Genomic DNA, 13958 nt, shown 5'->3' on the forward strand with positions numbered 1-13958 from the left:
ACACCCCCCGTACTCACATCAAGGATCGAGACAAGGTACACACACACACACACCCCGTACTCACATCAAGGATCGAGACAAGGTACACACACACACACACACACACCCCGTACTCACATCAAGGATCGAGACAAGGTACACACACACACACACACACCCCGTACTCACAGCAAGGATCGAGACAAGGTACACACACACACACCCCCCGTACTCACAGCAAGGATCGAGACAAGGTACACACACACACACACACCCCGTACTCACAGCAAGGATCGAGACAAGGTACACACACACACCCCCCGTACTCACAGCAAGGATCGAGACGAGGTACACACACACACCCCCCGTACTCACAGCAAGGATCGAGACAAGGTACACACACACACACACACCCCGTACTCACAGCAAGGATCGAGACAAGGTACACACACACACACACACCCCCCGTACTCACAGCAAGGATCGAGACAAGGTACACACACACACACACCCCGTACTCACAGCAAGGATCGAGACAAGGTACACACACACACACACCCCGTACTCACAGCAAGGATCGAGACAAGGTACACACACACCCCCCGTACTCACAGCAAGGATCGAGACAAGGTACACACACACCCCCCGTACTCACAGCAAGGATCGAGACAAGGTACACACACACACCCCGTACTCACAGCAAGGATCGAGACAAGGTACACACACACACCCCGTACTCACAGCAAGGATCGAGACAAGGTACACACACACACACACACACACACACACCGTACTCACAGCAAGGATCGAGACAAGGTACACACACACCCTCCGTACTCACAGCAAGGATCGAGACAAGGTACACACACACCCCCCGTACTCACAGCAAGGATCGAGACAAGGTACACACACACCCCCCGTACTCACAGCAAGGATCGAGACAAGGTACACACACACACACACACATCACATAAACACACACCCCCCGTACTCACAGCAAGGATCGAGACAAGGTACACACACACCCCCCGTACTCACAGCAAGGATCGAGACAAGGTACACACACACACACACACCCCGTACTCACAGCAAGGATCGAGACAAGGTACACACACACACCCCCCGTACTCACAGCAAGGATCGAGACAAGGTACACACACACACACACACACACACACACCCCCCCGTACTCACAGCCAGGATCGAGACAAGGTACACACACACACACACCCCGTACTCACAGCAAGGATCGAGACAAGGTACACACACACACACACCCCGTACTCACAGCAAGGATCGAGACAAGGTACACACACACACACACACACACACACCCCGTACTCACAGCAAGGATCGAGACAAGGTACACACACACACACACACACACACCGTACTCACAGCAAGGATCGAGACAAGGTACACACACACACACACACACCCCCGTACTCACAGCAAGGATCGAGACAAGGTACACACACACCCCGTACTCACAGCAAGGATCGAGACAAGGTACACACACACACACACCCCGTACTCACAGCAAGGATCGAGACAAGGTACACACCAGCCATCGCTCACCTGCCTCCCCTTCCAAGCATCACTCACCTGCCTCCCCTTCCAAGCATCACTCACCTGCCTCCCCTTCCAAGCATCACTCACCTGCCTCCCCTTCCAGGCATCACTCACCTGCCTCCCCTTCCAGCTATCACTCACCTGCCTCCCCTTCCAGGCATCACTCACCTGCCTCCCCTTCCAAGCATCACTCACCTGCCTCCCCTTCGGTGTTCTGTTGTTGATTCAGACCCTGTTGTTGCAGTTGATATATTGGAGCAGTTGAGTTGATCTCTCCTCCCCCCTCCCTCTCTCTCCCCCGCTCTTCCCCCTCCCTCTCTCTCCCCCGCTCTCCCCCTCCCTCTCTCTCCCCCTCCCTCTCTCCCCCCCTCCCTCTCTCTCCCCCTCCCTCTCTCCCCCTCCCTCTCTCTCCCCCTCTCTCCCCCCTCCCTCTCTACCACCACCCCTCCCCCGCTCTACCCCCTCCCTCTCTCTCCCCCCCCCCTCTCCACCCCCCCTCCCTCTCTCTCCTCCTCTCTACCCCCCCCTCTCAGAAGCGTGCAGCACCAGTGGCCCCTCCCCCCTCCCTCTCTCAGTACCAGGATGTGGAGGACCCAGAGTATGAAGACTTCCGAGCCGAGGCCAGGCTCCAGAGAGGCAGACAGCTGGAGAGCTTCAGCAAGGCTGCAGAGGCTTACAGACAGGGACGCAGAGGTGTCGCCTCCTACTATGGACAACAGGTGGGGGGGTTACAGACATCTACTGACCCAGAGTCAGATGAGGTCCTTTATCTACTGACCCAGAGTCAGATGGTCTCCTTTATCTACTGACCCAGAGTCAGATGGTCTCCTTTATCTACTGACCCAGAGTCAGATGGTCTCCTTTATCTACTGACCCAGAGTCAGATGAGGTCCTTTATCTACTGACCCAGAGTCAGATGGTCTCCTTTATCTACTGACCCAGAGTCAGATGGTCTCCTTTATCTACTGACCCAGAGTCAGATGGTCTCCTTTATCTACTGACCCAGAGTCAGATGGTCTCCTTTATCTACTGACCCATAGTCAGATGAGGCCCTTTATCTACTGACCCAGAGTCAGATGAGGCCCTTTATCTACTGACCCAGAGTCAGATGAGGCCCTTTATCTACTGACCCAGAGTCAGATGGTCTCCTTTATCTACTGACCCAGAGTCAGATGGTCTCCTTTATCTACTGACCCAGAGTCAGATGAGGTCCTTTATCTACTGACCCAGAGTCAGATGGTCTCCTTTATCTACTGACCCAGAGTCAGATGGTCTCCTTTATCTACTGACCCAGAGTCAGATGGTCTCCTTTATCTACTGACCCAGAGTCAGATGGTCTCCTTTATCTACTGACCCATAGTCAGATGAGGCCCTTTATCTACTGACCCAGAGTCAGATGAGGCCCTTTATCTACTGACCCATAGTCAGATGAGGCCCTTTATCTACTGACCCAGAGTCAGATGGTCTCCTTTATCTACTGACCCATAGTCAGATGAGGCCCTTTATCTACTGACCCAGAGTCATATGAGGCCCTTTATCTACTGACCCAGAGTCAGATGGTCTCCTTTATCTACTGACCCAGAGTCAGATGGGGTCCTTTATCTACTGACCCAGAGTCAGATGGGGCCCTTTATCTACTGACCCAGAGTCAGATGAAGCCCTTTATCTACTGACCCAGAGTCAGATGAGGCCCTTTATCTACTGACCCAGAGTCAGGTGGTCTCCTTTATCTACTGACCCAGAGTCAGATGGTCTCCTTTATCTACTGACCCAGAGTCAGATGAGGTCCTTTATCTACTGACCCAGAGTCAGGTGAGGCTCTTTATCTACTGACCCAGAGTCAGATGGGGTCCTTTCTCTACTGACCCAGAGTCAGATGAGGTCCTTTATCTACTGACCCAGAGTCAGATGAGGCCCTTTATCTACTGACCCAGAGTCAGATGGTCTCCTTTATCTACTGACCCAGAGTCAGATGGTCTCCTTTATCTACTGACCCAGAGTCAGATGAGGTCCTTTATCTACTGACCCAGAGTCAGATGGTCTCCTTTATCTACTGACCCAGAGTCAGATGGTCTCCTTTATCTACTGACCCAGAGTCAGATGGTCTCCTTTATCTACTGACCCAGAGTCAGATGGTCTCCTTTATCTACTGACCCATAGTCAGATGAGGCCCTTTATCTACTGACCCAGAGTCAGATGAGGCCCTTTATCTACTGACCCATAGTCAGATGAGGCCCTTTATCTACTGACCCAGAGTCAGATGGTCTCCTTTATCTACTGACCCATAGTCAGATGAGGCCCTTTATCTACTGACCCAGAGTCATATGAGGCCCTTTATCTACTGACCCAGAGTCAGATGGTCTCCTTTATCTACTGACCCAGAGTCAGATGGGGTCCTTTATCTACTGACCCAGAGTCAGATGGTCTCCTTTATCTACTGACCCAGAGTCAGATGAGGTCCTTTATCTACTGACCCAGAGTCAGGTGAGGCTCTTTATCTACTGACCCAGAGTCAGATGGGGTCCTTTCTCTACTGACCCAGAGTCAGATGAGGTCCTTTATCTACTGACCCAGAGTCAGATGAGGCCCTTTATCTACTGACCCAGAGTCAGATGGTCTCCTTTATCTACTGACCCAGAGTCAGATGGTCTCCTTTATCTACTGACCCAGAGTCAGATGGTCTCCTTTATCTACTGACCCAGTGTCAGATGAGGCCCTTTATCTACTGACCCAGAGTCAGATGAGGCCCTTTATCTACTGACCCAGAGTCAGATGAGGCCCTTTATCTACTGACCCAGAGTCAGATGGTCTCCTTTATCTACTGACCCAGAGTCAGATGGGGCTCCTTTATCTACTGACCCAGAGTCAGATGAGGCCCTTTATCTACTGACCCAGAGTCAGATGGTCTCCTTTATCTACTGACCCAGAGTCAGATGGTCTCCTTTATCTACTGACCCAGAGTCAGATGAGGTCCTTTATCTACTGACCCAGAGTCAGATGAGGCCCTTTATCTACTGACCCAGAGTCAGATGAGGCCCTTTATCTACTGACCCAGAGTCAGATGGTCTCCTTTATCTACTGACCCAGAGTCAGATGAGGCCCTTTATCTACTGACCCAGAGTCAGATGGTCTCCTTTATCTACTGACCCAGAGTCAGATGGTCTCCTTTATCTACTGACCCAGAGTCAGATGGTCTCCTTTATCTACTGACCCAGAGTCAGATGGTCTCCTTTATCTACTGACCCAGAGTCAGATGGTCTCCTTTATCTACTGACCCAGAGTCAGATGGTCTCCTTTATCTACTGACCCAGAGTCAGATGGTCTCCTTTATCTACTGACCCAGAGTCAGATGGTCTCCTTTATCTACTGACCCAGAGTCAGATGAGGCCCTTTATCTACTGACCCAGAGTCAGATGAGGCCCTTTATCTACTGACCCAGAGTCAGATGAGGCCCTTTATCTACTGACCCAGAGTCAGATGGTCTCCTTTATCTACTGACCCAGAGTCAGATGAGGTCCTTTATCTACTGACCCAGAGTCAGATGAGGCCCTTTATCTACTGACCCAGAGTCAGATGAGGCCCTTTATCTACTGACCCAGAGTCAGATGGTCTCCTTTATCTACTGACCCAGAGTCAGATGGTCTCCTTTATCTACTGACCCAGAGTCAGATGGTCTCCTTTATCTACTGACCCAGAGTCAGATGGTCTCCTTTATCTACTGACCCAGAGTCAGATGAGGTCCCTTTATCTACTGACCCAGAGTCAGATGAGGCCCTTTATCTACTGACCCAGTCAGATGAGGCCCTTTATCTACTGACCCAGAGTCAGATGGTCTCCTTTATCTACTGACCCATAGTCAGATGAGGCCCTTTATCTACTGACCCAGAGTCATATGAGGCCCTTTATCTACTGACCCAGAGTCAGATGAAGCCCTTTATCTACTGACCCAGAGTCAGATGAGGCCCTTTATCTACTGACCCAGAGTCAGGTGGTCTCCTTTATCTACTGACCCAGAGTCAGATGGTCTCCTTTATCTACTGACCCAGAGTCAGATGGGTCCTTTATCTACTGACCCAGAGTCAGATGAGGCTCTTTATCTACTGACCCAGAGTCAGATGGGGTCCTTTATCTACTGACCCAGAGTCAGATGGTCTCCTTTATCTACTGACCCAGAGTCAGATGAGGCCCTTTATCTACTGACCCAGAGTCAGATGGTCTCCTTTATCTACTGACCCAGAGTCAGATGGTCTCCTTTATCTACTGACCCAGAGTCAGATGAGGTCCTTTATCTACTGACCCAGAGTCAGATGGTCTCCTTTATCTACTGACCCAGAGTCAGATGGTCTCCTTTATCTACTGACCCAGAGTCAGATGGTCTCCTTTATCTACTGACCCAGAGTCTGACCCATAGTCAGATGAGGCCCTTTATCTACTGACCCAGAGTCAGATGAGGCCCTTTATCTACTGACCCAGAGTCAGATGAGGCCCTTTATCTACTGACCCAGAGTCAGATGGTCTCCTTTATCTACTGACCCATAGTCAGATGAGGCCCTTTATCTACTGACCCAGAGTCAGATGAGGCCCTTTATCTACTGACCCAGAGTCAGATGGTCTCCTTTATCTACTGACCCAGAGTCAGATGGGGTCCTTTATCTACTGACCCAGAGTCAGATGGTCTCCTTTATCTACTGACCCAGAGTCAGATGGGCTCCTTTATCTACTGACCCAGAGTCAGATGGGGCTCCTTTATCTACTGACCCAGAGTCAGATGGGGTCCTTTCTCTACTGACCCAGAGTCAGATGAGGTCCTTTATCTACTGACCCAGAGTCAGATGAGGCCCTTTATCTACTGACCCAGAGTCAGATGGTCTCCTTTATCTACTGACCCAGAGTCAGATGGTCTCCTTTATCTACTGACCCAGAGTCAGATGGTCTCCTTTATCTACTGACCCAGAGTCAGATGGGCCCTTTATCTACTGACCCAGAGTCAGATGAGGCCCTTTATCTACTGACCCAGAGTCAGATGAGGCCCTTTATCTACTGACCCAGAGTCAGATGGTCTCCTTTATCTACTGACCCAGAGTCAGATGGGCTCCTTTATCTACTGACCCAGAGTCAGATGAGGCCCTTTATCTACTGACCCAGAGTCAGATGGTCTCCTTTATCTACTGACCCAGAGTCAGATGGTCTCCTTTATCTACTGACCCAGAGTCAGATGAGGCTCCTTTATCTACTGACCCAGAGTCAGATGAGGCCCTTTATCTACTGACCCAGAGTCAGATGAGGCCCTTTATCTACTGACCCAGAGTCAGATGGTCTCCTTTATCTACTGACCCAGAGTCAGATGAGGTCCCTTTATCTACTGACCCAGAGTCAGATGGTCTCCTTTATCTACTGACCCAGAGTCAGATGGTCTCCTTTATCTACTGACCCAGAGTCAGATGGTCTCCTTTATCTACTGACCCAGAGTCAGATGGTCTCCTTTATCTACTGACCCAGAGTCAGATGGTCTCCTTTATCTACTGACCCAGAGTCAGATGGTCTCCTTTATCTACTGTCCCAGAGTCAGATGGTCTCCTTTATCTCAGATCAGATGGTCTCCTTTATCTACTGACCCAGAGTCAGATGAGGCCCTTTATCTACTGACCCAGAGTCAGATGAGGCCCTTTATCTACTGACCCAGAGTCAGATGAGGCCCTTTATCTACTGACCCAGAGTCAGATGGTCTCCTTTATCTACTGACCCAGAGTCAGATGAGGTCCTTTATCTACTGACCCAGAGTCAGGTGAGGCCCTTTATCTACTGACCCAGAGTCAGATGAGGCCCTTTATCTACTGACCCAGAGTCAGATGGTCTCCTTTATCTACTGACCCAGAGTCAGATGGTCTCCTTTATCTACTGACCCAGAGTCAGATGGTCTCCTTTATCTACTGACCCAGAGTCAGGTGGTCTCCTTTATCTACTGACCCAGAGTCAGATGAGGCCCTTTATCTACTGACCCAGAGTCAGATGGTCTCCTTTATCTACTGACCCAGAGTCAGATGGTCTCCTTTATCTACTGACCCAGAGTCAGATGGTCTCCTTTATCTACTGACCCAGAGTCAGATGGTCTCCTTTATCTACTGACCCAGAGTCAGATGGGCTCCTTTATCTACTGACCCAGAGTCAGATGAGGCTCCTTTATCTACTGACCCAGAGTCAGATGGTCTCCTTTATCTACTGACCCAGAGTCAGATGGTCTCCTTTATCTACTGACCCAGAGTCAGATGGTCTCCTTTATCTACTGACCCAGAGTCAGATGGTCTCCTTTATCTACTGACCCAGAGTCAGATGGGCTCCTTTATCTACTGACCCAGAGTCAGATGGTCTCCTTTATCTACTGACCCATAGTCAGATGAGGCCCTTTATCTACTGACCCAGAGTCAGATGGTCTCCTTTATCTACTGACCCATAGTCAGATGAGGCCCTTTATCTACTGACCCAGAGTCATATGAGGCCCTTTATCTACTGACCCAGAGTCAGATGAGGCCCTTTATCTACTGACCCAGAGTCAGATGGTCTCCTTTATCTACTGACCCAGAGTCAGATGGTCTCCTTTATCTACTGACCCAGAGTCAGATGAGGTCCTTTATCTACTGACCCAGAGTCAGATGGTCTCCTTTATCTACTGACCCAGAGTCAGATGGTCTCCTTTATCTACTGACCCAGAGTCAGATGGTCTCCTTTATCTACTGACCCAGAGTCAGATGGGGCTCCTTTATCTACTGACCCAGAGTCAGATGGGCTCCTTTATCTACTGACCCAGAGTCAGATGAGGCCCTTTATCTACTGACCCAGAGTCAGATGGTCTCCTTTATCTACTGACCCATAGTCAGATGAGGCCCTTTATCTACTGACCCAGAGTCATATGAGGCCCTTTATCTACTGACCCAGAGTCAGATGGTCTCCTTTATCTACTGACCCAGAGTCAGATGGGGTCCTTTATCTACTGACCCAGAGTCAGATGGGGCCCTTTATCTACTGACCCAGAGTCAGATGAAGCCCTTTATCTACTGACCCAGAGTCAGATGAGGCCCTTTATCTACTGACCCAGAGTCAGATGGTCTCCTTTATCTACTGACCCAGAGTCAGATGAGGTCCTTTATCTACTGACCCAGAGTCAGGTGAGGCTCTTTATCTACTGACCCAGAGTCAGATGGGGTCCTTTCTCTACTGACCCAGAGTCAGATGAGGTCCTTTATCTACTGACCCAGAGTCAGATGAGGCCCTTTATCTACTGACCCAGAGTCAGATGGTCTCCTTTATCTACTGACCCAGAGTCAGATGGTCTCCTTTATCTACTGACCCAGAGTCAGATGGTCTCCTTTATCTACTGACCCAGAGTCAGATGAGGTCCTTTATCTACTGACCCAGAGTCAGATGAGGCCCTTTATCTACTGACCCAGAGTCAGATGGGCTCCTTTATCTACTGACCCAAAGGCAAGTGGGGGCCCTTTATCTACTGACCCAGAGTCAGATGGTCTCCTTTATCTACTGACCCAGAGTCAGATGGTCTCCTTTATCTACTGACCCAGAGTCAGATGGGCCCTTTATCTACTGACCCAGAGTCAGATGAGGCTCCTTTATCTACTGACCCAGAGTCAGATGGTCTCCTTTATCTACTGACCCAGAGTCAGATGGTCTCCTTTATCTACTGACCCAGAGTCAGATGAGGTCCTTTATCTACTGACCCAGAGTCAGATGAGGTCCTTTATCTACTGACCCAGAGTCAGATGAGGCCCTTTATCTACTGACCCAGAGTCAGATGGTCTCCTTTATCTACTGACCCAGAGTCAGATGGGCTCCTTTATCTACTGACCCAGAGTCAGATGGTCTCCTTTATCTACTGACCCAGAGTCAGATGGTCTCCTTTATCTACTGACCCAGAGTCAGATGGTCTCCTTTATCTACTGACCCAGAGTCAGATGGTCTCCTTTATCTACTGACCCAGAGTCAGATGGTCTCCTTTATCTACTGACCCAGAGTCAGATGGTCTCCTTTATCTACTGACCCAGAGTCAGATGGTCTCCTTTATCTACTGACCCAGAGTCAGATGGTCTCCTTTATCTACTGACCCAGAGTCAGATGGTCTCCTTTATCTACTGACCCAGAGTCAGATGGTCTCCTTTATCTACTGACCCAGAGTCAGATGAGGCCCTTTATCTACTGACCCAGAGTCAGATGAGGCCCTTTATCTACTGACCCAGAGTCAGATGGTCTCCTTTATCTACTGACCCAGAGTCAGATGGGGCTCCTTTATCTACTGACCCAGAGTCAGATGAGGCCCTTTATCTACTGACCCAGAGTCAGATGGTCTCCTTTATCTACTGACCCAGAGTCAGATGGTCTCCTTTATCTACTGACCCAGAGTCAGATGAGGTCCTTTATCTACTGACCCAGAGTCAGATGAGGCCCTTTATCTACTGACCCAGAGTCAGATGAGGCCCTTTATCTACTGACCCAGAGTCAGATGAGGTCCTTTATCTACTGACCCAGAGTCAGATGAAGCCCCTTATCTACTGACCCAGAGTCAGATGGTCTCCTTTATCTACTGACCCAGAGTCAGATGGGCTCCTTTATCTACTGACCCAGAGTCAGACGGTCTCCTTTATCTACTGACCCAGAGTCAGACGGTCTCCTTTATCTACTGACCCAGAGTCAGATGGGGTCCTTTATCTACTGACCCAGAGTCAGATGGGCTCCTTTATCTACTGACCCAGAGTCAGACGGTCTCCTTTATCTACTGACCCAGAGTCAGATGGTCTCCTTTATCTACTGACCCAGAGTCAGATGGGGTCCTTTATCTACTGACCCAGAGTCAGATGGGCTCCTTTATCTACTGACCCAGAGTCAGATGAGGCTCTTTATCTACTGACCCAGAGTCAGACGGCCTCCTTTATCTACTGACCCAGAGTCAGATGGTCTCCTTTATCTACTGACCCAGAGTCAGATGGTCTCCTTTATCTACTGACCCAGAGTCAGATGGGGACCCTTTATCTACTGACCCAGAGTCAGATGGTCTCCTTTATCTACTGACCCCCATGGTATCGTTTTGGTACAGTCTCCCCCATGGTATCGTTTTGGTACAGTCCCCCCATGGTATCGTTTTGTACAGTCCCCCCATGGTATCGTTTTGGTACAGTCCCCCCATGGTATCGTTTTGGTACAGTCTCCCCCATGGTATCATTTTGGTACAGTCTCCCCCATGGTATCGTTTTGGTACAGTCTCCCCCATGGTATCACAGTCTCCCCCATGGTATCGTTTTGGTACAGTCTCCCCCATGGTATCGTTTTGTACAGTCCCCCCATGGTATCGTTTTGACAGTCTCCCCCCATGGTATCGTTTTGGTACAGTCTCCCCCATGGTATCGTTTTGGTACAGTCCCCCCATGAAGCTAGACCTCCAGGTATCGTTTTGGTACAGTCCCCCCATGGTATCGTGACAACACTTGTCTAAAAGCAGGCTGTGTGTGTGTGTGTCAGGTCATCTCCATGGTCAGAAGATGCATGAAGCCAATCACCGAGCGGCGGCCCAGATCTTTGAGCGGGTCAACTCCTCCCTGCTGCCTCAGAACGTTCTAGACCTCCACGGTCTGCATGTCGACGAGGCCTTACTGCACCTGTCACAGGTGTTAGAGAGGAAGACCACAGGTACACCTAGCTAGACCTCCAGGCTGCGTGATGAAGAGGTGTTAGAGAGGAAGACCACAGGTACACCTAGCTAGACCTCCAGGCTGTGTGATGAAGAGGTGTTAGAGAGGAAGACCACAGGTACACCTAGCTAGACCTCCAGGCTGTGTGATGAAGAGGTGTTAGAGAGGAAGACCACAGGTACACCTAGCTAGACCTCCAGGCTGTGTGATGAAGAGGTGTTAGAGAGGAAGACCACAGGTACATCTAGCTAGACCTCCAGGCTGCGTGATGAAGAGGTGTTAGAGAGGAAGACCACAGGTACACCTAGCTAGACCTCCAGGCTGTGTGATGAAGAGGTGTTAGAGAGGAAGACCACAGGTACACCTAGCTAGACCTCCAGGCTGCGTGATGAAGAGGTGTTAGAGAGGAAGACCACAGGTACATCTAGCTAGACCTCCAGGCTGTGTGATGAAGAGGAGTTAGAGAGGAAAACCACAGGTACATCTAGCTAGACCTCCAGGCTGCGTGATGAAGAGGTGTTAGAGAGGAAGACCACAGGTCCACCTAGCTAGACCTCCAGGCTGCGTGATGAAGAGGTGTTAGAGAGGAAGACCACAGGTACACCTAGCTAGACCTCCAGGCTGTGTGATGAAGAGGTGTTAGAGAGGAAGACCACAGGTACACCTAGCTAGACCCCAGGCTGTGTGATGAAGAGGTGTTAGAGAGGAAGACCACAGGTACACCTAGCTAGACCTCCAGGCTGCGTGATGAAGAGGAGTTAGAGAGGAAGACCACAGGTACACCTAGCTAGACCTCCAGGCTGCGTGATGAAGAGGAGTTAGAGAGGAAGACCACAGAGAGTTTTGTTTCCTAAACGTGACCACATGTTCTCCTCCTTTCCCCTCTGTGTGTGTGTGTGTGTGTGTGTGTGTGTGTGTGTGTATAGAGTGTCAGCAGGGTGTGTGTAGGTCTCAGCTGTCAGTTATAACAGGAAGAGGGAACCACAGCCAGGGAGGAGTGGCTCGTATCCGTCCTGCTGTCATAGACTACCTCAACACACAGGGCTACAGGTACACACACTGGGCTACAGGTACACACACTGGGCTACAGGTACACACACACACTAGGCTACAGGTACCTCAACACACGGGGCTACAGGTACACACACTGGGCTACAGGTACACACACACACTAGGCTACAGGTACCTCAACACACAGGGCTACAGGTACACACACTGGGCTACAGGTACACACACAGGGCTACAGGTACACACACTGGGCTACAGGTACACACACTGGGCTACAGGTACACACACACACTAGGCTACAGGTACCTCAACACACAGGGCTACAGGTACACACACACACACTGGGCTACAGGTACCTCAACACACAGGGCTACAGGTACCTCAACACACGGGGCTACAGGTACACACACTGGGCTACAGGTACCTCAACACACTGGGCTACAGGTACCTCAACACACAGGGCTACAGGTACCTCAACACACAGGGCTACAGGTACCTCAACACACTGGGCTACAGGTACCTCAACACACTGGGCTACAGGTACACACACACACACAGGGCTACAGGTACACACACACACACACAGGGCTACAGGTACACACACACACACTGGGCTACAGGTACCTCAACACACTGGGCTACAGGTACACACACAATCATTATGTCAATACTAGGTAACGCGACACACTCACCCTCTCTCTCCCCCCTCTCTCCCCCCTCTCTCTGCCTCTCTCCCCAGGTTTACTGAGCCTAAGCCAGGTCTGTTGTTGGTGTGTCTGAACTGAGATGAAGCTGTCATGTGACTGACTGTCCTTATCAAGACACTACTGTCTCCTCCCCCTCCCCCCTGGAATCTACCTCTACCACTTCCTCTCTCACAGACACAAAAAACACACCCTCCTCTCTCTTTGTCTCTCTCTGTCTCTACCTCTGTCTCTCTTTGTCTCTACCTCTGTCTATCTCTGTCTCTCTCTCTGTCTCTCTCTGTCTCTCTCTCTCTCTGTCTCTCTCTCTCTCTGTCTCTCTCTGTCTCTACCTCTGTCTCTCTGTCTCTACCTCTGTCTCTCTCTCTTTGTCTCTCTCTGTCACTCTCTGTCTCTCTCTCTGTCTCTCTCTCTGTCTCTCTCTGTCTCCTCTGTCTCTCTCTTTGTCTCTACCTCAATCTCTGTCTCTCTCTTTGTCTATCTCTGTCTCTCTCTTTGTCTCTACCTCTGTCTCTCTCTTTGTCTCTACCTCTGTCTATCTCTGTCTCTCTCTTTGTCTCTACCTCTGTCTATCTCTGTCTCTCTCTTTGTCTATCTCTGTCTCTCTCTTTGTCTCTACCTCTGTCTCTCTCTTTGTCTCTACCTCTGTCTATCTCTGTCTCTCTCTGTCTCTACCTCTGTCTCTCTCTGTCTCTCTCTTTGTCTCTACCTCTGTCTATCTCTGTCTCTCTCTTTGTCTCTACCTCTGTCTATCTCTGTCTCTCCCTCTGTCTATCTCTGTCTCTCTCTTTGTCTCTACCTCTGTCTCTCTCTTTGTCTCTACCTCTGTCTATCTCTGTCTCTCTCTGTCTCTACCTCTGTCTCTCTCTGTCTCTCTCTTTGTCTCTACCTCTGTCTATCTCTGTCTCTCTCTTTGTCTCTCTCTGTCTCTCTCTCTGTCTCTCTTTGTCTCTACCTCTGTCTATCTCTGTCTCTGTCTATCTCTGTCTCTCTCTGTCTCTAT

The 13958-nt window shown here is 50.2% G+C and overlaps 1 pseudogene; it reads left to right on the forward strand.

Annotated features, from left to right (window-relative positions):
• LOC135561958 (uncharacterized) overlaps positions 1–13284 on the forward strand; it is a 73130-nt pseudogene extending 59846 nt beyond the window's left edge.
• The last annotated feature ends 674 nt before the right edge of the window (positions 13285–13958 follow it).

The sequence above is a fragment of the Oncorhynchus nerka genome, linkage group LG18 (assembly GCF_034236695.1).
Source record: "Oncorhynchus nerka isolate Pitt River linkage group LG18, Oner_Uvic_2.0, whole genome shotgun sequence".
Lineage (NCBI taxonomy): Eukaryota > Metazoa > Chordata > Actinopteri > Salmoniformes > Salmonidae > Oncorhynchus > Oncorhynchus nerka.